Raw genomic sequence first — 24,688 nt, 5'->3', positions numbered from 1 at the left:
TATGTCATCGTAATGACTAAACTTTTATACTAAAACCACCAATCTGAGATAAAAAGGATGTGTAATTCCACTCAATTTTATGGGTTAAAATGCAAGCTTGTGTAAGGTAGTATCACAAACTGTCCACATTAGGTAAATTAGCACAATGTACTTTATTTTAACATGGCAAAATAAGAAAACATGCCCATTTAAGATGATAGTATATGTTGCCCACTCACAAACTATTGCAACAATGACATCTATTTCTCACTCATTGAACAATTTTAGAGAGTTTAAAAATGCCCTCAACCACAATTTAACCGGACACTCCAGACTAGAACCTCCAGTTGTGAATGACAGCTCATTGCACAACAATGTCACATCAACGTTTTCTTTCTCCATATTGCAGGTGTCCATAAACGGTAGCTAATCATGAAACCGCTGCCTGCAGAAACTGTGCGCATTCTGTCCAACTGTGAGGTCATCACCTCTTTGGTAAACGTGGTGAAGGAACTCCTGGTGCTGGTGCCTTGAGAATTTACATTAAACTGGTAAAAAAAAAAAGTGTGTTCACTCTTTAGTGTGGCCAGTGAAGCACATGCAAATCACTCATGGCATGTTGAAATTGTCACATTGTAAAGCACATAGCTATTGTACTTGTTTTCCCTGGTTGGAATTAGGCCTACTTAAAGGTATCCTGTTAAACATGTCCTGATAAAATGTATGTAATTATACACACACCCTCTCCAACTCCCAATGCTGTCAGAAATGGTTATAGTGTACTCATATGGTCATGTCATCTGAATTCCTCAGATATTTTCCTATTTCGAGTGGGCTCGGCTCACCTGCTCTCTCTGTGAATTTGTTTTTCTTGGCATGGGGGAATACTTGAGTTCTCTCTCATGAGTGCACTCTTTGCCCACTTCAGAGCCATTTCTTAATGAGCTGTCAGCGGTAATCCTTTCAGGCAGCACAGCCAGCCTCTGAGGACATAGTGAAGCTTTTTGATTGGACTAATATTTCCAACACTTCTCCTATATTGCCAAGTGGAAAGCAAATCCACTTATCAAGAGGAAAACATTTTCCCGGAACTGAACACCACATGATCAATATCAAACGACCTCCAAGTATCTCTAGCACATAAACCTGCCTGTATGGAAGGAAGCAAATGTTTTTTATTTTGTATTTATTTAACCTTCATTTAACTCGGCAATGACTGCCTAACCCGCACAATTCTGGGCCAATGGTGCACCACCCTAGGGTACTCCCGATCACGGCTGGTTGTGATACAGCCCGGCATCAAACCACAGTCTGTAGTGATGCCTCTAGCACTGAGATGCAGTGCCTTAGACCGCTGTGCCACTGGGGAACCCAATTTATTTGAAGCACAATTTATAATTTCTTGTACTTACACCTCATTGAATTGGAAACGGAGCTGGAGTGGACACTAACATACACTGAGTATACCAAACATTAGGAACACCTTCCTAATAGGAACCCCCCCCCCCACACACACACTCAACCCATGTCTCAAGGCTTAAAAATCCTTCTTTAACCTATCTCCTCCCCTTCATCTACACTGAAGTGGATTTAACAAGTGACATCAATAAGGGATTATAGCATTCACCTGGTCAGTCTTTCATGGAAAGAGCAGGTGTTCTTAATGTTTTGTACACTCAGTGTATATAATAATCAGATCAATCCACAAAAGAGGCTTTAAGAACTTAGAACACATAGCTGTTAATATGACACACAAAAAAAATCTCATCTGCTTTCAAGGCTCTTTGAAGGGACAATACTGAACATTCTCTATTTTATGTATTTCATGTGTCTTAGGAGAATTATGGTCTGGATCGAATAGAAATCATAGACAATGGCTCAGGCATAAAAGCTGCTAATACTGCTGTGATGGCTGTGAAATACTACCCCTCTAAAATCTGCAGCCACGATGGCCTGGAGCGCCTGGAGACATATGGCTTCAGAGGAAAGGCCCAGGGCTCCATATGCGCTGTGGCAGAGGTCAGAAGCAGCTCTCTTTTACACTAAATTCTGCTTGAAAAAGTCCAAAGTGGTAATAAGCAGCTGTGATAGATTTGCCCCGTGGTCTCCCACCAGGTAGCTGTCACGACAAAGACTGCCGAGGACGACGTCGGCACCCAGTACACGCTTGACCTCACGGGCAGGGTCGTTTCCCAGAAGCCCTCACCCACAGGGCAAGGTTTGGCATTTCCCTTTTTACTGAAATTGGAGTCAGTTTCTGATGGTATTTATTATGTATACGTCACAGAAAAACATTTTATAGGTAGACATGGGCTTTGATGTCTTTTCAGGTACCACAGTCTGTGCACTGAAGCTTTTTTTAAGAATCTCCCACTGAGGAGGCAGTATTGCGCCAACATGAAAAAGTGCAAGGAGGAGCAGAAGAAGGTGCAGGACCTTCTCATGGCGTATGCCACTGTAAAACCAGAGCCGAGACTCACCCTCACTCACAGTAAGGTACAACTTCGTTCTCACTGTTTATTAATCTTTTTGCACACAATAACACTTCTTACCACAAGGTGTCCTCATCTGTCTGCATTTCCGTGGGTGAAACCCAATCCCCGCATTCCAACTCCATTAATCACTGCTTAAGCGTCATTAATGCCATCAATGATTTGATACTTTAGTGTTGTCGTTGATAGGGCTTAAACGTGAAGCAAACATTTTTCTTTAGTCATACGCCTCTTTCATTCTCTCGAACACTGTCACTGCTCTCAGCTATTAGTTAGAGCTTCATCAATGGGCCATGTCTTTCAAAAGTTACTGGCATTGGAGTAGTTCCAGTGTATTTAACACGCCACACAACTCATATATATGTCAAAAAGCCTTCCTCCAACATTTATTGGGCGTTTACCTTCTTTTCACCAAAAAAAATGTCCATATATTGAGCACAGGTGGGTTTATTTTGTGAATGAGATTGATTTTGTGGAAAATGCGTGATTTAGCCTAGGTTTCTGCTTGTCAAAGTAAAGTCTCATTAGATATGGCATCGATGTAAAGATGTAGTTTTTCCATCATTTATCACAACTTTCCAGGAGATAAAATGGGAGACAAAGTATTGCAGAGAAATAAGGAATTATCGTTAAAAACAAACTAGTAACACATTGCTTATGCTGTCACTGCAGTATCTTGAGAATTCAAGTTCTTTTTACACAGGTTCTCACTTAATAGCACATCAATTAGTATACCACATTTGTGTGGGAATTTGACATGTTTATGCTGTGCAGGAATCCATTTAATTCTTGCCGGGCACGCTGTCCAGACGACAGAGATTATTTTGTGGTGCCAGTGAAAAGATGCGCAATTTCCCATGACCTGAACCCACTCCCTCCCGTAGTCATATTTAGTGAACTGTGGATGCCTTTGGAGCTGAGTTATGGAAGAAAGGAAGACCGTCAGAGAAAGCTGTAGAACACTGGGCTGCAGACTTAACCCCAGATTCAGTTTCAGTCAGTGGCCACTTGGAGTGAAACATTAAAGGGAAGGGGTCAGAGGTATAACACCACTGTATACTTTTCACTGAAATCACTCTGACATCATCAAGGGAGGAGCGTGCCCCCATTTCATGGCATCAGCACATGGGAGGCATATCTGTATCCCGAACTTTGCACTTCGGCCTGTGTTGGGTTTCATGGCTTCTCCAAGTGCTGTGTGTGATCCGTTTACAGTCACCAAATTGCATATTTCATAGCGGAGACGTGTGCTGCTGCGGACAGCATACTTTCAGAAATCAACACCCAGGAGATATACTCGCTGGTGGACACGTCAACGACAAGCCCACCCGTGGGTGTGAAAATATGTGTTCTCATTTAGTGTTGGACTAATTTTCTCTCACATATATCGGACATGAAGGAAAAGTAGAGGATTCCAAGCCTCGGTGGAGGTTGCACAGAGATGAGGAAGATTGTGTAACCTTGTGGTCACTGTGTATCTGCTTTCATTATGTAGTGTACATTGATCCAGTGGGTTGAATAATATGTTCAGATAACATGCTGATTTGGGAATGGTGTGAAGTACGGTCCGTTTATTCAGTCGAACTGCTCTCACAGTTTGTGACCTGACATAGGCATCAGCGCACAGTAGCTTGTTCTCTAGTCATCCCCAAACCCCTCTGGTCTGGTTTAGGCCTTTTTAGAACAGATGACACATAAGCCCTATTCGGACGGGATTAGTTTTTACTGGGGGAGGTCGGGTAATGTAATTATGTGCACAGCACAAAACACCACACCCGTGCGAATATGCCATGTCAATCATTTTCACGTGACAGGAGAGTGATAATTCCAGCCAGAATAACCTACTGGTTTTTTTTGGCATGCAGACTCCAAGGTCCTCTGATAATACTTAGGGGTATTACTGTGTTTAGCAGGTGCTGCTTGCAGTTTGGGTTAGAACATGGGAACAAATGGATGCTTAAAATGTAATGCTATGCACATACCCTACAGATGAATGATCTGTTTTGTCTCATCAGCTTTTTACTCTTTTTAAAGATGAAGCAGATGATATTGTGCCAATGAATTGATAAATTGCCAAAAACGTCAGTTAATTAAATGTCTGTACGCAGTTAGTTCACGGTTCTTATTGATGTTATTTTGACATTCTCCCAACTGAAAGCCATTATTAGGCTATCTTTAGACAAGTTGAAATATCCTCATGCCTAGAACAGCCTCCAGGCCTCCGTCATAATGGGGGAAAAAATAATTACAGGGGGCAGTTTGGTGAAAACGAATCCCGTCCGAATCATCCTCTGGGAAAAACAGACATACTGGGGGTTAATAATTACATAACCTACGTTCTATAGTAATGCAAGTCCCGTGCGAGTAGGACTATTGTTGAACCTCTCTCCGAGCGATCCACACAGGTACGGGAAGTGCTAGAGAAGAGGCTTTGATTGGTCATCAGGGTCTGCTGTTTTGAATGCGAGATCCGGCAGGTGGTCTTTTTTTAGGCGGACTGAAAATAAGCTGCTGCGTGTTGTTGCAGGTGGTGGTGTGGCAGAAGGCCAAGGTGTCCGATCACAGGATTGCTCTCATGGCTACGCTGGGGCCCAACGCTGTGGCCCACCTGCTTTTCAGTCCACCATCAACAAGAAGAACCAGAGGTCAGTCAAACACCAGCATCACTCAGCCATGGCCCTGGTCCATCCAAACCAGTCATCAGAGATAAAACAACACTCTTATACCGCAGAAATGTCACGTAACAATGCTAAACAAGTGAAGCACAAAGATTTGTATTTTATTGCAGGTTTTGCCTGTGAAGAGACAAACGTTAGATCATTTGTTTTGATACTGTCCACATGTAGCTTGTCTTTGGTCGCAGGTTCAGGAATGGCTGAAGAATTGCAACACTTATCTGGAGCTAACTCTGCAAATAGCACTGCTGGGTGATTTAAAATAAACTTTGAGAATAGAAAGGTTCAGAACTTTTGTGAAACAGCACAGTTGAAAAACATATGTCAAATAGAAATCGAAACTGGATGGTGTTCAGAGATAGATGGGAGTGGTTGAGTGGAGTTGAAGGGTGGAACTAGAAAGAATATAAATAATTTAAAATATACTGTGTCTGTAAAATGCATGGAGGTCCAGAACTTTTGTGAAACAGTACAGTTTAAATATATATGGCAAATAGAAATCAAAACTGGATGGTCTTCAGAGATAGATGGGAGAGGTTGAGGGTAGCTGAAGGATGAGACTAAATACAAACAAAAGATAACTATTGTAAACTATACCGTGTCTATAAAGTGTATATAGTATGTATAAGCTGCAAGTAGAAGCCTAGGTGCAGATGTCCATTAGTTTACTCCAGTTAGGGGAGGGGTAGTAGGGTTAAGGTAAAATAATAAAGGGAAATATATAAAAATCTATGTTGACATAATCATTTTTTTATGGCGATTGGAAATGATGCAGATGCAGACAATTACATTGATGGCAGCTGTTCTTGGAGGTGTCCACACGAAGCTTGACTTAAATATTGCTGCTCTTGCAGTTCTGTCCTTTCCTGCAGTGCTCAATGACACCAATTTCTATTTTACTGATTCAATTCAGACTTCCATATCTCCCAAAAGTACACTGTCACGCTGTTTTGCTTTACAATAAGTGCCCTGAGATTGGCATTTTCTCCTAACCAGGAGTACAATGAGTGATGCAAAACTGGGCACCATTAAAGATAGGGTGTGTCTAATTTGTGGCCCGTGGTGCATGTGGATGGCCTAGCGTCATAGAGAGACATAGCACGGCTGCCCTGGCACCCAGCCACTCGTCCTCCCACTGCCCTCCAGTCTTGGCCAACACCAGGGGTCCCAGAGACCCTCTCCCCATACCCTGGGTGTGTTCCACAGTCTGTATGAACCTTTCTCTGGAAGGTGGTGGTTGAGCTGCAAAACAAACTGGTCCACCACAGTCTGTGTGACTGACTGCAAAGTGAAAAACCCAAGAGAAATACTAGACAGCAAGCTTGTAAAATGGCTGCATCAAGAACTCTTGATTTCAAGCCAGTATGTGATGTTGGCTGGCTGTTGGGCAGCTATGTCCATGCCCTTTTCTCCTTCTGTGCGAGAGAGATTTGCTTTGCTGCTGGTAATTGAGTTGGCTGTGGAGCGTTAAGTTTCTGCTTGGTCACGGTAGGCGTTGTGTGGCTGCTACCTGCCGTGCATCTCCCGGCTAATGTGGCCTGACAGATATGGAGCGCAAGTCCCTTTTCCCCCGTTTCCTTTGTTGTTATTTTGCAGCAGGACTCTGGAGCCCAGTTATGACAAGGACCTTTGGCCTTTGTACTCTACTCCCTGTAGCAATGAAAGAACACTTATTGCCTCCCCCTTCTCTGGCCGAAGCTTAGCGATCACGGAATCCAGTTCAAAGATTCCACACACAACTCTGGCAAGTTGATGGAGGAGCCATGCCCCTTGTGGAACAAAATGTTACACTTATTTTGGCAACGTGTCAACCCACAACCATGCCCTTTTGAGCAAAGGTGCCATTGGTTCTCTCATAACCTGACCTAATGAGTAGATAATGAGCTGAACGAGAGGAAACCACATGTACCCGCAAAACCTCAAACAGTGTTGCATCAATGAACTGGCTTTCCATTTACTATGTGTTTTAAAAGTTATGAGAAGTTTTGTATTGCTCATTAAAATGATCAGTGTGCCAATCCTAAAACAAAGCAACAAAGCTATGTGTCCCTGGAACTACTTCTTCCATGTGTGAGGATAGTGCTTGGTTTTGTGGTACAGCACTATATATAGCCCAGCCACAGTGATTGCTTTGCAATTTGCCAGATAAGGAAATGTTTTTGTGTACCAATTTATTGTACTTTTCTCTCAACAATTCTTAGAATGTCCCACCCTCTTAATTTATGCGGTGAGAGATCTGCTTGAATAATCAGTCATTATCCAGGAAAAGATGATCAGTCATCAGGTAGGACGCCAAGCCGAGATGTGTTCCAGTTCCGGGCTCATGGGTGTGACACGTGAAGACGTGTGCAGACAGACTGGGGAACACAGCCCCGGCCTATTGCTCATGTCACCTGAGAAACGTTTGCATCAATCTTAGGACTTTGTGTCAAACCTAGGACCTCTGTTTTGCAGATTTAGGTAGATCTTCTTTCAGATTTCACAAGCCTCAGAGTTCTGACTTGGTTTGTTTTATTATTTTCCCTTTCTTCTCGTGCCTATTATCTTTCTGAAGTATTTTATCACTTTAGGCAAGATAGTTTAATTAATTTAATTGTTTTAACAAATTTTGTATAAAAAATATTATTGGGGGGAAAAAGTCCATACTCGTAATCACTCCTTGATTGAGTGGACAAATCGAGAGTTTAAGAGACTTAGCTTTAAATGTATTGACAGTGAACCTTGGTTAGTTTTTCTGTGCTGCTTTTCTAATTACCAGAGCAGGGTCCTGTGGCAGTGAACACTGCTGCCAATGAGGCCCAGATGCCTCTACACAACTCAGAATGGGAATAATAGGGCTCATTCATGGCCAGGCAGTCAGCAGGCAGGATCAACTGTATCACAGTAATTGACAAATGTTGTAATGGCAAAGTATATGTAATGTACACAGCTATTATCAAGGTCTCAATGGCAGTAATTAGAGAATTTAAAAAACTCCAGTTGTATGACCCTGATGCTCGTCAACTGCGAAGCTTGTTTATTTTAGAATTGTTTGCCCGAGTCATGCAGAGAGATTTGCTAATTAAGTAATTTGGAGCAGTTTCTCTTTTCACCAACACTTGTCAACGTAAACTGTTTTCTTCGAGTTTAGAAGGCAACAGCATTTAGATGTCATTGGTTGTTCAAACTTTTTCAGTGTCTCCAGCGTGTGATGTGTTTGTGTTGGGGAGAAAAGCAAACGTGAATACTTTTAAGATTTAAAACCCTTGAGGATCCGACATGAATCGATTTGATAGTGTACTTTTTAAAATCTCAAAGTCCATGAGTTTGTATTTTTCAATAATTTGGTTTGAAGTGAACATGGTTTGGCTGTGAAATTTTAAACATGTTAATATTGGGTGTCTGGTTTTTGGTAAGAAAACATTATTGTAAGCGGTTGGTGACAGTGCAGTGCCTAGGTAAACAATGAAAGCATAGAGAATTGTCTCTCCTTGTCCATAGAAGGAAACAAATAAGTAATTTTGAAATTTGGGTGAACTATACCTTTAGCATTCTGTATTTTTACATGGTGTTTAAATGACAGATGCCTTGTAAGTACAGTGTGGATAGCCTCATATTGTTACAAATGATGTAAAAAGCATGTTTGTAACTACAGTAGCTATGTAAAAATGTCTATATAACATTCTACCTGCCTGTGTACTATGCATGTTAATAGGCAGAGCCACATGGAATGAAGTGGGACCGAAATACAAATATAGAAAATATAATTTTGTTTTTCACTGAAATGGTTCCCCAGTTATTATGTTGATTTGATTTCTTTTAACAGATTGTGATAGATGTATTCTTTCCCAAACCTGGTATGGATGGCTCTTTATCAAGCTCCAGTAACCCCAGCAAAACATCTATCTTTGAATGATCGACCTGTCCACCAGAAAAATATAATGAAGTTAAAAACATGCTTTTTGTGTTCATGAAATGTACATGCGTCTCAGATGTTTGTTGTGGTTTGGGTGAAGGAAATATGCTGCCAAATATGATAGAGGTGTTCAACAAACAATAGCTTCTCAAATTGCTTGGACAAAGTATTTTAGATGTGGATATTTGTTCTCTTAGTTGTACAGTGAGTATTCACGTGTTACATTCACTCTTCGTTTACCCTACGTTCACACAAGTCGTCCAAGGAAGACATTTATAATTATACATAAAAAATAAAAAAACAGTGTTTTATTTACCTGAAGATTAAAAATACATATGTGATGCCGCTCCAGCTGAAGACAGCAACGCAGGCTTATTTCCATTGTGGTCCTCTCAAGTATCACTTTGTCCTCACATAGGCCTGTCTGTTATCCCAAATGTAGCTCTCTCTGTCATTGATGAAGTCACTTTGTTATGTAAATGCTACAACACTGTCACTGTGAAGCATTGCCCATAGGATCACCGCTGCAGTTCTGATACGTTCTCTCTGCTTGACCATCAGGTGGTCCGGCAGCACTACCTGGCTCAAGTACCCGGCAGACTCTGCCTGCAGCCGTTATCCCACTATGATGCTCAACATCGCTGTTCCCGCATCCACTGTAGGCGTCAACCTGACCCCCCAAGAAGACCCAGATTCTGCACCAGAACAGGGTTTCCGTTTTCAAATTTTTTTTTCTCAATTTCCTTGCGGACAGATTAATGTTCCACACTACCACTCTCTTTCTATGATCTTTGGTTGAAAGAATACAAAACTTAGGGGAAACTAAATATGATTGAGGATGTTCAAAATATGTATAAAAACGGACAGTAGCTGCAGAACCAGTTACCAGTCAATTTATCCTTCTCAGCTTTCTGACCGATTCAGCTGCATATATGCGATGCAAGATCCAGTTAGCAAATGTATGATTTCCCTACATGTAGCTTCTACGGTACAGCAAGGAATCCATTCACTTGCTTTGGCTAGCTAACGTTACTGTCCCTTTACCCTTTGTCCAACTATCTCGTTTCTCTCCTCAAAAGAACTTGATTGATTTTCTGTGATAAAAAAATAGAAAGCGCTGACAGTAAACAATAAGTTGCCAATCAGTTCCTTAGCCACCACCATTTGAAATAGGAGGAGCTGACCAGTGCTGTAATTAACCACATTATTAACTAAATGTGCAGTTACCTGGGTGCACAGCCACTGCCTGTAAAGAAGGGAAAGTGAACTGCATGGGCATTAGTGTGTTACGTTATTTCTCACAGAGACTGTGACTGTTAGGCGGCTGTGCTGGCAGCATTGGAGACGCTGTTGGTTTCCTTGTATGGCCCTGGTTCGGGGTCTCCTGCTGAGGCTCCACCAGTCACTGGAGAAGATGCCTACAGTTGCCCATTATCACTGGGCAACTGTAGGGGAAACGCTGACGTAGAGGAGAGTCTTATGGAGCACAGTGTCACGGTGGACAAAGCGCCATTTGGCTGCAGTGATGGCTCTCCATCCAGGGTAGTGGCTGGTGACCAGACAGTAAACACTAGCTCCTCCTCTTCCTCTGAAGACTGAATAGTCAACCAAATCCCAGGGGACTTTGACTTTTCCACTATTGGAAGATGAAATTGCTTTGACCTGCAGCGAGATAACAAATCCAGGCCCAGCCAAAGGCCTGGAGAGGCTCAACCGCCATGACCAAGGTCCTGACCAAAACGTTGAGCAGTTATCAGCAGTGAGTTGGAGCCGAGGCACGGCTCTGACGGACCCCTCCACAGGAGAGCCACTGCAGTCTGTCAAAGTCCACCTGCCCACCGGATGCAGCAGTGACCTGGGCCTGGTCCAGGCCAAGGATCAGAGCAGCCCTGGCAAAAAGGTGTCCAACGCTATAACAGAGAAACGTGCGTCACTGAAGGCCTACAACCTGATCAGTAGCCGTACCATGAGGACCCCCTGTCCCCTGTCCCCCGCTGCCTGTTTGAGAGGGAGACCCGGGCAGAGGTTCTCCAGGAGAAGCCCGCAGCAAGCTTCCAGGACATCACCTCTGCCGTGCAGGAGAGATGGAAAAACCTGGGGGAGGAGGACCGAAAGAAGTGAGTTTCCAGACTTCACCTTCGAAGCAGTTTCCATTTGTTATTATTAGCAAGGCAAAAAAAAGAAAGATTGACCTGTCACTTGCATGTGTAAAATATGGCCCTGGAAATTTTGCTTGGCTTATTCATGTTGCTACCCAGACAGAATTGTTAATATGAGCTATGTTTATATTTTCCAGACTGCATCTGATTACTAGGTTACATGGTCAATATTTTCCACTGTTAAACAGGTATTCTGCATGAAATATCTCCTTTTTCCAAAGTATGCCATGCATCTTGAGCACTCAAAGGTATTTTGCTGGTCAGACGGTTAATAAATTTAATATTCTGTATGTGGACACACACTAACCCTCTCCTTTGTCTTGCCCGTCTGGTGCGGCTTGTTCGTAATCAAGATGTTGTAAGGGAAATCAGCAAGTGCATAAGATGGGCCACATTTCTTGAATTATACTGAACAAATATATAAACGCAACAATTTCAACGATTTGAAATAAATTCATTAGGCCCTAATCTATGGATCTCACATGATTGGGCAAGGCCCAGCCATAGGCCCACCCACTTGGTTGCCAGGCCCAGCCAATCAGAATGGGTTTTCCCCATAAAAGGGCTTTATTAAAGACAGAAATACTCCTCAGTGTCGTCAGCTGTCCGGGTGGCTGGTCTCAGACGATCCCGCAGGTGAAGAAGCTGGATGTGGAGGTCCGTACTGACAAATTCTTTTAAATGATGTTGGAGGCGGCTTATGGTAGAGAAATGAACATTCAATTCTCTGGCAATAGCTCGTGGACATTCCTGCATTTAGCTTGCCAATTGCACCTTCTGTGGCATTGGATTGTGTGACAAAACTGCACATTTTAGAGTCTCCTTTTATTGCCCCCAGTGCAAGGTACACCTGTTTAATGATCATGCTGTTTAATCAGCTTCTTGATATGCCACACCTGTCAGGTGGATGGATTGGCAAAAGAGAAATGCTCACTAACAGGGATATAAACAAATTTGTGCACAACATATGAGAGAAATAAGCCTTTGCTGCGTTTGGGATCTTTTATTTCAGCTCATAAAACATGGGACCAACACTTTACATGTTGCATTTATATTTTTGCTCAGTATATAAATTATGAACAAGTTCGAGTATTTCGCTTAATAAAAATAAGATGTAGGAGAACGAAACTAATATGAATAAAATTCAGAAAATGCAATTGAACATTTTATAAGAAAATGTGAAACTTTAGGAAGTTACACAAACCTTACATTTTGTGACCCTTAATTGCCTTTCCACAACCATGATTTTCAGTGGTATCTGTATAGTACAGCACATTGTGGGTCTGCGTGACTCATGATTCAGCACGAGAGAGGTCACTCACCTTTGTGCTTCCCTACTAGTGAAGAATTGTTTTAAATTGGACATTTTTTATTTTTTATTTAACTAGGCAAGTCAGTTAAGAACAAATTCTTATTTTCAATGACGGCCTAGGAACAGTGGGTTAACTGCCTTGTTCAGAGGCAGAACGACAGATTTTTACCTTGTCAGCTCTGGGATTCGATCTTGCAACCTTTCAGTTACTAGTCCAACACTCTAACCACTAGGCTACCTGCTACCATATCAAAGATACGCAATGCACGTCGTACTGCCATTAGGGACTTTCGGTAAAAATCGAATCCCAGAGCTGACAAGGTAAAAATCTATTGCTCTGCCCCCGAGCAAGTCAGTTAACCCACTGTTCCCCGGGCGCCGAAGACGTGAATGTCGATTAAGTCAGCCCCCCGCACCTCTGATTCAGAGGGGTTGGGTTAAAAGCGGAAGACACAATTCAGTTGAATGCCTTCAGTTGTACAATGGACTGACTAGGTATCCCCCTTTCCTTTTCTTTTCTAACAACATCCAGATGTACATTCACATGCCAGTAAAACAAATCATACATGGCATTATCTTCTGATCTACATCCACTGAGACTGAACAACTCAACCAGCATCATGGAATAGCATCATTACCCTCTACCGAAAGCACTCCACCCAATTATAGTGGATCACTGCATACCAGTTTAAAGTCATTGAAAGGACGGAAAATGTGTCTCAGCGCTAGCCTACGTGTGGAACTTATGTAAGGTATGGACGAGTGTATGGAAAAAGACATCTGTTTAGAATCCCACCTTGTGTTACCGCTGTCTTAAACGTGAAATAAGACGAGGCAAATATTTGGCTCCTTTTTCGACGCCACAGTTAAGGGGCACGCCACTTCTAGGAATCGTTATCGCTCTCACGTGAACTCTAGTAACACAGGTCAGTTGCATGTGTGGATGCCGTGCCATAATACCAAAATAATCATTTACATTGAATCGTATGGGAGTGCAAGTTAGCAGATTCAATTGCCTTTACCCCCTTACACCAAAGCAGGCTTTTTATGAGTGTATTTTAGTTGACCTTACCTCTAGGACATAGCAGCAGTGGCACACCTGGGATTTCGTCTCATTGCCCTCTGATGAAAGGTCCAGAGGCATTAGCAGCAATATTATGTTATTGTAGTATTACAACCTTTTGGGCTTCATTGATTGACAATCTACATTATACTTACTTACTCCTTCTTCCTCTATGGGACATAAGGCTACAATAAGTTCCTTCAGCCACTCTCTGTCCTTGGCCACGTTTTGTGCCTCGCCCCCACGAGAGGTTCATCTTGGCCAGCTCGTCCGTCACAGTTCTGCTCCAAGTAGTTTTAGGTCTTCCAGGTTCTCTTTTCCCTGGCGGTCCTCCATAGGGCAAATTTTGGGATGCTATCCGGCTCCATCCGGAAAACATGGCCAAGCGAACGCATTCTTCTTATCTTGATTTTGGTATGTGATAATCTGGCTTTTGGTCTTCCTGTAGAGTTCGTCTTTGGTGGTTTTTATTTTGCCAGAAAATTCTGCAGATTCTTCTGAGGCATCCATTATGGATTGCCTCAATATTCTAGGTGGTGGGCAGAAAGCCGAAAAACGTGAAGTTGATTGATCTCCTTCGAGGGAGCAGATTTTTTTTGTATATCAGTGAAACATTGTTATAAAGACTATAAAATTTGTTGGCACCTTCAAGTCTTGCACATTTTCATAAAAAGTACATTTCAACACTGTCTGCACAGGCACATTTGCCAAAATTGGAACCAATCAGAACTCCTGTACATACCCCTCGTGATGAAGGCAGCCAATGGCCGGCTTCTATCTAAGATGTAAATGCAGATATACAGTCATTGAAACACAGGCTCGCATGAAAACTCAAGCTGCTGTCTGTGTGTAATGACTGAAATAAGATCCATATCTGTTTGAGTGCACTTGAAAAATACAGCTTGCAATGAACATTGTCTTGATCATATGAAGCACTAACTCCATTGACCACTTAGCCAATTTATTGAGGCTGGCTAATGTTAGTTTGATTAGCCTAGCAAGCTACTGTAAATGTAAAATTGCCTGCTGACGAAGCCAGTGTGTCATTAGTTCACATGTTTGAATCATGTGTTGGCATGGTTATATTTATACAATTTTAAGTAACTAGCTTAAAGAAACATTTCAGTTATATAATTAGCATAGAAACCCAAATAAAAGCATGTCGATTGAAAAATGTGTGTGTCGTGTATGCTAGAATGGAGGTTTAAAAACGAACATTACAGCTACCTTACAATTACAATCTTCTCTAAAAACAGCTGGGCAAAAAATGTATACAATGTGCTCTGCAATAACATGACCAGAGTTTGATTTCTAAACTAGATGAGTTCTCAAATGTCAGCAGCTACCCAACACCATGGTGGGCATGTGTAACTTTTTTATTTTATTTTACCTTTATTTAACTTGGCAAAATACTCAAACTATTAAGCGAAATACTCGAACTTGTTCATAATTTATATACTGAGCAAAAATATAAATGCAACATGTAAAGTGTTGGTCCCATGTTTTATGAGCTGAAATAAAAGATCCCAAACGCAGCAAAGGCTTATTTCTCTCATATGTTGTGCACAAATTTGTTTATATCCCTGTTAGTGAGCATTTCTCTTTTGCCAATCCATCCACCTGACAGGTGTGGCATATCAAGAAGCTGATTAAACAGCATGATCATTAAACAGGTGTACCTTGCACTGGGGGCAATAAAAGGAGACTCTAAAATGTGCAGTTTTGTCACACAATCCAATGCCACAGAAGGTGCAATTGGCAAGCTAAATGCAGGAATGTCCACGAGCTATTGCCAGAGAATTGAATGTTCATTTCTCTACCATAAGCCGCCTCCAACATCATTTAAAAGAATTTGTCAGTACGGACCTCCACATCCAGCTTCTTCACCTGCGGGATCGTCTGAGACCAGCCACCCGGACAGCTGACGACACTGAGGAGTATTTCTGTCTTTAATAAAGCCCTTTTATTGAGAACAGATTCTTATTTTCAATGATGGCCTAGGAACAGTGGGTTAACTGCCTTGTTCAGGGGCAGAACGACAGATTTTTACCTTGTCAGCTCAGGGATTCGATCTTGCAACCTAACCACTAGGCTACCTGCCGCCCCTAATGTTTGATGCAATGGAATATAAGGTATGGAGAATGATACAGATTCTGCAGCATTATAGAAAAAGCAGATGGGAATTCATGTTTGAGTTTCAAATACTAAATGTAAAGGAAATATATTTAGGTGGTTTAAATGATTAGGCTAACTTTCCCAACAAGCTCTCACAGTCTCACGTCACAATTAGACGTTCATCTATGTTTCTCAAACGTCAAATTCCCAAGTTGTTCCAAATGTCAAATTTCGAAGTGAGTAAGGTGAAATGAATCCCTGTTGCCCCTAGTGTCCGGTTTCCCCGTCATCTCCCGACGTCCTTAGACACGGATGGGCGTCGAATACTGACTTGTGTCTGGCTGAACTTTCTTAGTAACCTTCTTAAAGTTGACGGTGCCAAATTCTTGCCAATACATTATTCTACTACTAACTATGACTTAGTGTGAGGCATGTTTTCCATAATGCTCGTTTCATGCATGTACAGTCGAACAAAGAACATCACATTTAGTGTTTCACCATTTTGAGTATTGAAGGTTTTATTTATTCGTAGGTTATATTTATTCGCACTAAAGAAAAGTCAAATACAAAACTAACTGATATAACACTGGTAAAAACGGTGTGCAGTAGAGGTTGGAAGTGCAAAAGGGCTTATCAAAACCACACCACAAATATATGTACAAGCAAACGTTTGTTCAGACAGTTAAACAAAGCATATTAATTATAATTGTACAAAATATACTCAGTATACATAATCAAATTGGGTAGTTTGGTTCATCAGGCTGACCCCCAGTTTAAGCTTGTAGTTACTGAGGGATGACGGTGATTTGACAATGTGAAGATAAGAATTCCAGAGTATGGTACCTCAGTCAATTCTCTATCTGATACAATGTGAGGTGCGGCAGTGGGGAAGGTGAAGGTTATCACAGTGTCTGGTGATCAATAGATGGATTTCAGAATTAACCTGGAATAGTCCATTGAATGGTTTATGTAAACAGTCTGGGAGGAAGGAGTATTTGTAGATGAAAGTACATAATTGTTGTACATTAATGTCATAAATAGACAAGATATTGAGTATCTTAAACAAAGGTGGAGCTGGAGCCAGGTAATTTGTAGATGGAGCCTGTGGTTTCTCAGGTAATATTTTAAGTATCTAAATAATAGTCAAACAATCCGTTTTTTCACCTCGTCAGTCTGATGCTATATGGTTTTCATTGGTGGCTCTTCAAAGGAGGAAGGGGAGTGCCATCCTCAGTGAATTTCATATATTTTTTTAACACATTTAAAATATTATTTTTAGATAAATCTATACTAAATATATTCACATCTCCCAAATAATTTATTAAAACACTGTTATGCAATGAAGGTCTACAGTAGCCTCAACAGCACTCTGTAGAGTAGAACCATTGTGTAGCCGGAGGATAGCTAGCTTCCGTCCTCCTCTGGGTGCATTGACTTCAATACAAAACCTAGGAGGCTCATGGTTCTCACCCCCTTCCATAGACTTAGAAACAACAGGGGTTCAAACTTTAGAACCCAGTTCCTACATTTGAATATAACAATTGTTTTTTATAAACAGAACTATGCTACATTTTATCTCTGGGACCCTCAGGATGACAAATCAGTGCAAGATTACTGAATGGAAGTACATTATTTACCTTCGAGGTGAATGTACAGTATCAAACCAGTTGCCGTGATAAAAGTTTTTTTGTGCACTCTCCTCAAACAATAGCATGGTATTTTTCACTGTAATAGCTACTGTAAATTCAACAGTGCAGTTTGATTAAGTTAACAAGAATTTATGCTTTCTGCCCATATAAGAAATGTCGATGTCCTGGGAAATGTTCTTGTTAAGAAAATGTTCTTGTTAAGATTTTCTTGTTAAAAATAAAACAAACCTTGTCCCCACATTGTTACATTACAGCATTATTCTACAATGGATTAAATAAAAAGTCCTTAATCTACACACAATACCCCATAAATACAAAGTGAACATTTTTGTTTTACTTTTAAAAATAATAAAATAGTAATACCTTATTTACAAAAGTATTCAGACCCTTTGCTATGAGACTCGAAATTGAGCTCAGGTGCATCCTGTTTCCATTGATCATCCTTGATGTTTGATGTTTCTACAACTTGATTGGTCTCCATCTGTGGTAAATTCAATTGATTGGACTTGATTTGGAAAGGCGCACACCAGTCTATATAAGGTCTCACAGTTGATAGTGCATATCAGAGCATAAACCAAGCCATGAGGTTGAAGGAATTGTCTGTATAGCTCAAAGACAGGCTTGTGTTGAGGCACAGATCTGGGGAAGGGTACCAAAATATTTCTGTTGCATTGAAGGTCCCCAAGAACACAGATTCCTCCATCCTTCTTAAATGAAAGAAGTTTGGAACCACCAAGACTCTTCCTAGAGCTTGCCACCCGGCCAAACTCAGCAATCGGGGGAGAAGGCCTTTGGGAGGTGACCAAGAACCCGATGCTCACTCTGACAGAGTTCCAGAGTTCCTCTGTGGAGATGGGAGAACCTTCCAGAAGGACAACCATCTCAGCAGCACTCCACCAATCGGGCCTTTATGGTAGTGGCCAGATGGAAGCCACTCCACATTAAAAGGCACATGAAAGCCTGCTTGAAATTTGCCTAAATGCTCTCAGACCATGAGAAACAACATTTTCTGGTCTGATGAAACCAAGATTGAACTCTTTGGCCTGAATGCCAATCGTCAATTCTGGAGGAAACCTGGCACCATCCATATGGTGACACATGGTGGTGGAGATGTTTTTCAGCAGCAGGGACTGGGAGACTATAGTCAGGATCGAGGGAAAGATGAACGGAGCAAAGTATAGAGAGATCCTTGATGAAAACCTGCTCCAGAGTGCTCAGGACCTTCACCTGTGGAGAAGGTTCACCTTCTAACAGAACAACGACCCTAAGCACACAGCAAAGACAACGCAGGAGTGGCTTCGGGACAAGTCTCTGAATGTCCTTCAGTGGCCCAGCCAGAGCCTGGACTTGAACCCGAACAAACATCTCTGGAGAGACAGCTGTGCAGCAACGCTCCCCATCCAACCCGACAGAGCTTGAGAGGATCTGCAGAGAGGAATGGTTGAAGGTTGGCTTTGCCTTTTTGTTGGTTCATCTGAGGGATTTCTTATACGCGCCCAGATTAGTGTCCCACTCCTTGAAAGCAGCAGCTCTAGCCTTTATCTCGATGCAGATCTTTCCTGTAATCCATGGCTTATGGTTGGGATATGTGCGTACGTTCTCTGTGGGGAAGATGTCATCAATGCACTTATTGATGAAGCCGATGACTGAGGTGGTATACTCCTCAATGCCATTGGATGAATCCCGGAACATATTCCAGTCTGTGCAAGCAAAACAGTTCTGTAGCATCCGCGTCATCTGACCAGTTCTGTATTGAGCGAGTCACTGGTACTTCCTGTTTTAGTTTTTGCTTGTAAGCAGGAACCAGGAGGATATAATTATGGTCAGATTTGCCAAATGGAGGGCGGGGAAAGCTTTGTATGCATCTGTATGTGGAGTAAAGGTGATCTAGAGTTTTTTTCCCCTCTGGTTGCAGATGTGACATGCTGGTAGAAATGAAGTAAAACGGATTTCAATTTGCCTGCGTTAAAGTCCCCGGCCACTAGGATCGCCGCTTCTGGATGAGCATTTTCTTGTTTGATTATGGCCTTTTGTAACGGCTGTATTCCTCCTCCTCCTCCGAGGAGTAGTAAGGATCGGAGGACCAATGCGCAGCGTCGTACGTGTTCATGCTCTTTATTAAAACAAGCGAACAATAAAACAAAACAATAAACGACACGTGAAATAACCAACCGAAACAGTTCCGTGTGGAACACACAGACACAGAAAATGAACACCCACGAAACACAAGTGGGAAAAGGCTACCTAAGTATGATTCTCAATCAGAGACAACTAACGACACCTGCCTCTGATTGAGAACCATACCAGGCCAAACGCAAAACACAACATAGAAAACGGAACATAGATAAACCCACCCAACTCACGCCCTGACCATACTAAAACAAAGACATAACAAAGGAACTAAGGTCAGAACGTGACATTTATAGAGTTGGTTGAGTGCGGTCTCAGTGCCAGCATCGGGTTGTGGTGGTAAATAGACTGCTATGAATAATATAGATGAGAACTCTCTAGGTTTCTTGTCTGTGTGCTGTTAGTGTTTCTTGCTTTGTATTATGGTCTGTTTTTTTATTAAAACACTCACTCCCTGAACTTGTTTCCCGACTCTCAGCATACTTGTTACAGTCTGTCCCGAGCTCACTGGCCCAGGAAACTGAGGGCCCAGAATATTTTATAAAATGTTGCAAGGAGCTTCAGGTCAGCCCCAAGTTAATAGTTGATACGGTGTTTCAAGTTTGTTGCAGACAGGCCATGCGTAGCGAATGTGATTTATAGGATATTTATTTTTATCAGGATATTTTCTACCTGAAGGCTGCAATGTTTTTATTTGTTGGCTTTATAGGCTATTTTTACATAAAGTAGTTGGCAATGGCAATAGAAATTACTTTTTAGATTGATAGAATTTTGATTAACCACATGACAATGATTTGGAGACACAAAGACGTTATTAGAAATGAAACGAAACTGTTCCATATGAAAATCATAACTGGCACGCCAGATCGGTAGAAATGGTCATATAAATTGCCATTCCACCGGCAACTTCAGGAGTATAACGGCAAAATCTGTGAAAGACAGTAGGAGCGGGAGGAGGATGTTCTGCACAGGTTAAGTTTTATTTTTAATTTTTAATTTGATCTTTATCTCTGGCTCCCTCTTGAGTCATTAGTGTCTTATTTCATCGAACAGTGAGCTTAACTTTATTGACTTTATTGTCCCCATGGGGACATTTTGTTGCAGTGTTTAAATACAAAACAAATTGACAATACAGCTTCCACAACAGTTACATACCAATAACAAGAGACTAGCCTGCTGGCCTTACTGGGTCGATAGGAACATTAGCCCAAGCTATTTAGGAGGGATATCACGCCTGGCACAAATTATTGTCTTCTTCTGTTTTTCATGCTGAAGGGTGCCCTACACCTGCGCTGAGTGGGAAGTAGTTCAAAGGCCGGGTACAGGGGGTGGCTTGGGTCTAAAATGATTTTGTGGTCCTTGCGGAAGGCCCGGACCTTAAAAGATCTCATCCAGGCCTGTCTGTTTGACTCCAAGCACCTTGCTTGCTGTGGTAATAATCCTTCTCAGCATGTTTCTCTGGCTGACAGTGGCATTGCCAAACCAACAAACAATACAAAAAGTTAAAAAATACTCTCAATGAAAGATTTGTAAAAACAGAGTTAGTACAGTCAACATTAAAAGATCCCAGCTTTTTGAGAAAGTACAGTCTCTGTTGACGCTTTGTCGATCAGGTCTGTACATTTACTCCACTGAAGCTTATTGTCCAAGAGAACACCCAGGTATTTGTATTCCTCTACAATCTCTATAGCATCAGACAAGCTCAATGCATATATAGTTGATTTTATTAAACATATAGGTTGTGTATATGGAAAAATACACGTTTACATATTTTGACCAAACGATTATTATTATTTTTTATTTTTTTCACCTTTTTTTAACCAATAACACAATAGAAAAATCTAAATACAATGTGTGCAAATGGAGTAAGGAGGTAAGGCAAAAATAGGCCATAGTAGCAAAGTAATTACAATTTAGCAAATTAACACTGGAGTGATAAATCTGCAGATGATGTGCAAGTAGAAATACTGGTGTGCAAAAGAGGAACAAAAAAAAAGTTAATAAAAGCAATATGGGGATGAGGTAGGTAGTTGGATGGGGTATTTACAGATGGACTGTGTACAGCTGCAGAGATCGGTAGGCTGCTTCGATAGCTGACGCTTAAAGTTAGTGAGGGAGATATAAGTCTCCAACTTCAGCAATTTTTGCAATTCGTTCCAGTCATTGGCAGCTGAGAACTGGAATTTAAGGTGGCCAAAGGAGGTGTTGGCTTTAGGGATGACCAGTGAGATATACCTGCTGGAGCGCGTGCTACGGGTGGGTGTTGTTATGGTGATCTGTGAGCTGAGATAAGGCGGAGCTTTACCTAGCAAACAATTATAGAAGACCTGGAGCCAGTGGGTCTGGCGACAAATATGTAGCGAGGGCCAGACGACGAGAGCATACAGGTCGTAGTGGTGGGTGGTATATGGGGCTTTGTTGACAAAACGGATGGCACTGTGATAGACTGCATCCAATTTGCTGAGTAGAGTGTTAGAGGCTATTTTGTAAGTGACATTGCCTGAAGTTGAGGATCAGTAGGATGGTCACTTTTACGAGGGTATGTTTGGCAGCGTGAGTGAAGGAGGCTTTGTTGCGAAATAGGAAGCCAATTCTGGATTTTGGATTGGAGATGCTTATGAGTCTGGAAGGAGAGTTTACAGTCTAGCCAGACACCTAGGTATTTGTCGAAAGAACAGACTTTCGGTCGACCAAGATTTTGTTTTTAGTTGGGGACAGCCCTATTACTTATTCCCTTTTCTGTCATAATTGTGTGAACTGTGATGTCATAATTGTGTGAACTGTAATGCAATGGCCAATGGTGTTTTCTTTCTTCACCCTCATACGGGAATGAAAACAAAATGTGTGGTCCATTTACTGTCAAGTGCTCATGTGGCTATTATTATGTTGGAAAGTCTAAGAGGGAATTTAATGTTTGTATTACAGAGCACAAGTGCAACATCAGAACTGGTGACGAGAAGCCCCCTGTAGCCAGGCACTTTAATGCGTGCAAACTGACGTTCCAAGTTGTACAGCCACATAAGAGGGGAGGTAATAGATACAAATGACTGTTACAGAGAGAGGCATATTATATCCATGTCTTACAAAACAGAGAGCCCTAGAGGCCTTAATGAAGAACTCGTGTTAGGTTGCTTCCCTTGAGAAATGTGCAGTTTTCTTTGTTTCTTTTTATTTTGTGGGAAAACAGTAGAACATGTATATAAATAATGATTCTGAAAAAAGCAGTACTTACAATGTGACGTCCGCTATAAATATGGGTCGATGTCTATAGTTCTCCAAACGCTGATGAAGGCTGCCTCAGAAACATTTGTTTTGACCTCTGCTCCTGTAAAGAAAAACAAGACAATATTTCAGCGAGTACTTGTTTTTCCTTTCTTTCAGGAGATGATAATATACCATTTCTTAATTGGCTAAAGGGTTTCTGGTCCTTGCAGGTATGAAGATAAGGCAAAGAAACACCTGGAACGCTATGACCTCCAGACCAAGCTGGCCTCAGATCGAGGTGTGAGAGAGCCCGAGAGGGGGCTCAGTCTGGGCTCCCCGCTGAGTCGGCCCCAGGGCTAGAAACACAAGGGCCTGCCTTCTAACCAGCCGGTCCTGGACCAGCTCTTCTCCTCCCAACTCCAGAAGAAGAGAAGCCCCAGGCCCAAGCCCTCACAACCCCTGCCGTTCAGTGTGGTTGCCCTCAGGCAGCGGCTTAATCGCCTTTCGTCCCAGAGCGTCACAAGACTTCGGGGCCTCAGGCTTGTAAACGGCTTGGCCTCTCAAAGCGCCTGGGTTGTTTTATTTGGTAGAAAGCTCATGTTGTTAAATCTGCTTCGGGTGGAGGAGGCCTTGCTGTTTAGGAGACTTCTGCAGAATAATATACTTCCCACAGCGATCCTGCAGAACCCTATACAGTTAACAGATGGGTGACATATCACTCCAATTTCTCACCTGACAGAAAAAAGGGGAACATTGACACGATCTTGTTCTCAGCTCATAAGTTCAGAGCGATTTCATGGCGCATTCTATAATCTGGTCATTATGTAGCACCCCTTATGTATCTAGTTACACTTCATTTTACAGTTTGCTATTTACCTGATATACTTATAAATAAAACTGTGTACTTTTTCTACAATTACATAATAATTAATTTTTGGATTACTGTGAGATTCATTGAAACAAGTACTACAATGTCCCATTTGGTATCAGGTACAGATTTGGTATCCTTGATTAATATGTTCTTGTGTTTTTCTAGTTTCCGAGTGTGTGTACTCAGGTTCTCTGGAACATGGAGAAGGGAAGTCCTGAGATGAGTGGAGTGGCCTTCTCTGATCCCAGGCTTGTGGCCAACGGGTTTCAAATCCGACTCACTCCAGGTAGGGTAGAATATTAAATTAATAGATCGCTCCATTGTGGTAGGTAAATTGACAAATGTAATCTTGAGTTGAAAAAGACAAATGTAAAACCTTCACAACATTAGGGGACCCAGCACTGATCCCTAAGGAACACCTTTTGTTTGGCTGTTTGGTGAGGAGATCGACCCTCTCAATGTTACCTAGCTAAGCGATAGACAAGAGCGGATGCAAATAATTTGTTTGAGCAAAACAAACTGAGTTTGAACCTTTTGAGGGTTTCCAGACATTAATTAGCTTGAAGAAACATGACTTTTCTTTGCACAAGCTGACATTTTTAGCAAATCCCCTTATTAACACTTATGATGATGACATTGCGAGGATAAATTGCTTTAGAGGAAAGAAAAATGTCAGCATTTCCCTGGTCCTGGTGTTGCAGTTGAACAAGCAGTGAAAGTTCATTGGCTTGTTAAAAAGGATTTAAGCACTAGAATATTTCTCACTCGTTCTCCTAGTATGGTACTTTCATCCAACTTACCTTCTTTAGCTGGTAAATAAGACGGTACAGTTTACAGCCCACCCGTTCCTTCCGAGAGAAAATAGGCCTTTATTATTGTTTGATTCAAGCTGTTTAAAGGTCTCAAGGATTGTCCAATTCGATTTAACAAAGGTTGGGCCCATTGGATCATTAATGTCATAGTTCACAAATAATTTAGAAATGTCAAACATAAGAGCTGGAGTAACAGGATTATGGTCAATTATTTCTGACAGAGTTGCTATGTCAGTATTGGATTAGCGGTGGGTGAGACAGAAAACATAAAATGTTCCTCCAAAATGCTTCCACCATACGCAACATGTTAGAGTTGATGAAGGGATTTTTGT

At 41.7% G+C, this 24,688-nt stretch overlaps 1 pseudogene; it reads left to right on the top strand.

Moving 5' to 3' along the window:
- Nucleotides 1-392: 392 nt before the first annotated feature.
- Nucleotides 393-23,519, top strand: LOC112224097 (annotated as a pseudogene).
- The last annotated feature ends 1,169 nt before the right edge of the window (nucleotides 23,520-24,688 follow it).

Source organism: Oncorhynchus tshawytscha, linkage group LG03 (genome assembly GCF_018296145.1).
Source record: "Oncorhynchus tshawytscha isolate Ot180627B linkage group LG03, Otsh_v2.0, whole genome shotgun sequence".
Lineage (NCBI taxonomy): Eukaryota > Metazoa > Chordata > Actinopteri > Salmoniformes > Salmonidae > Oncorhynchus > Oncorhynchus tshawytscha.
The sequence above is the reverse complement of the archived record's forward strand: the minus strand, read 5'-3'. Positions and strand labels throughout refer to the sequence as shown.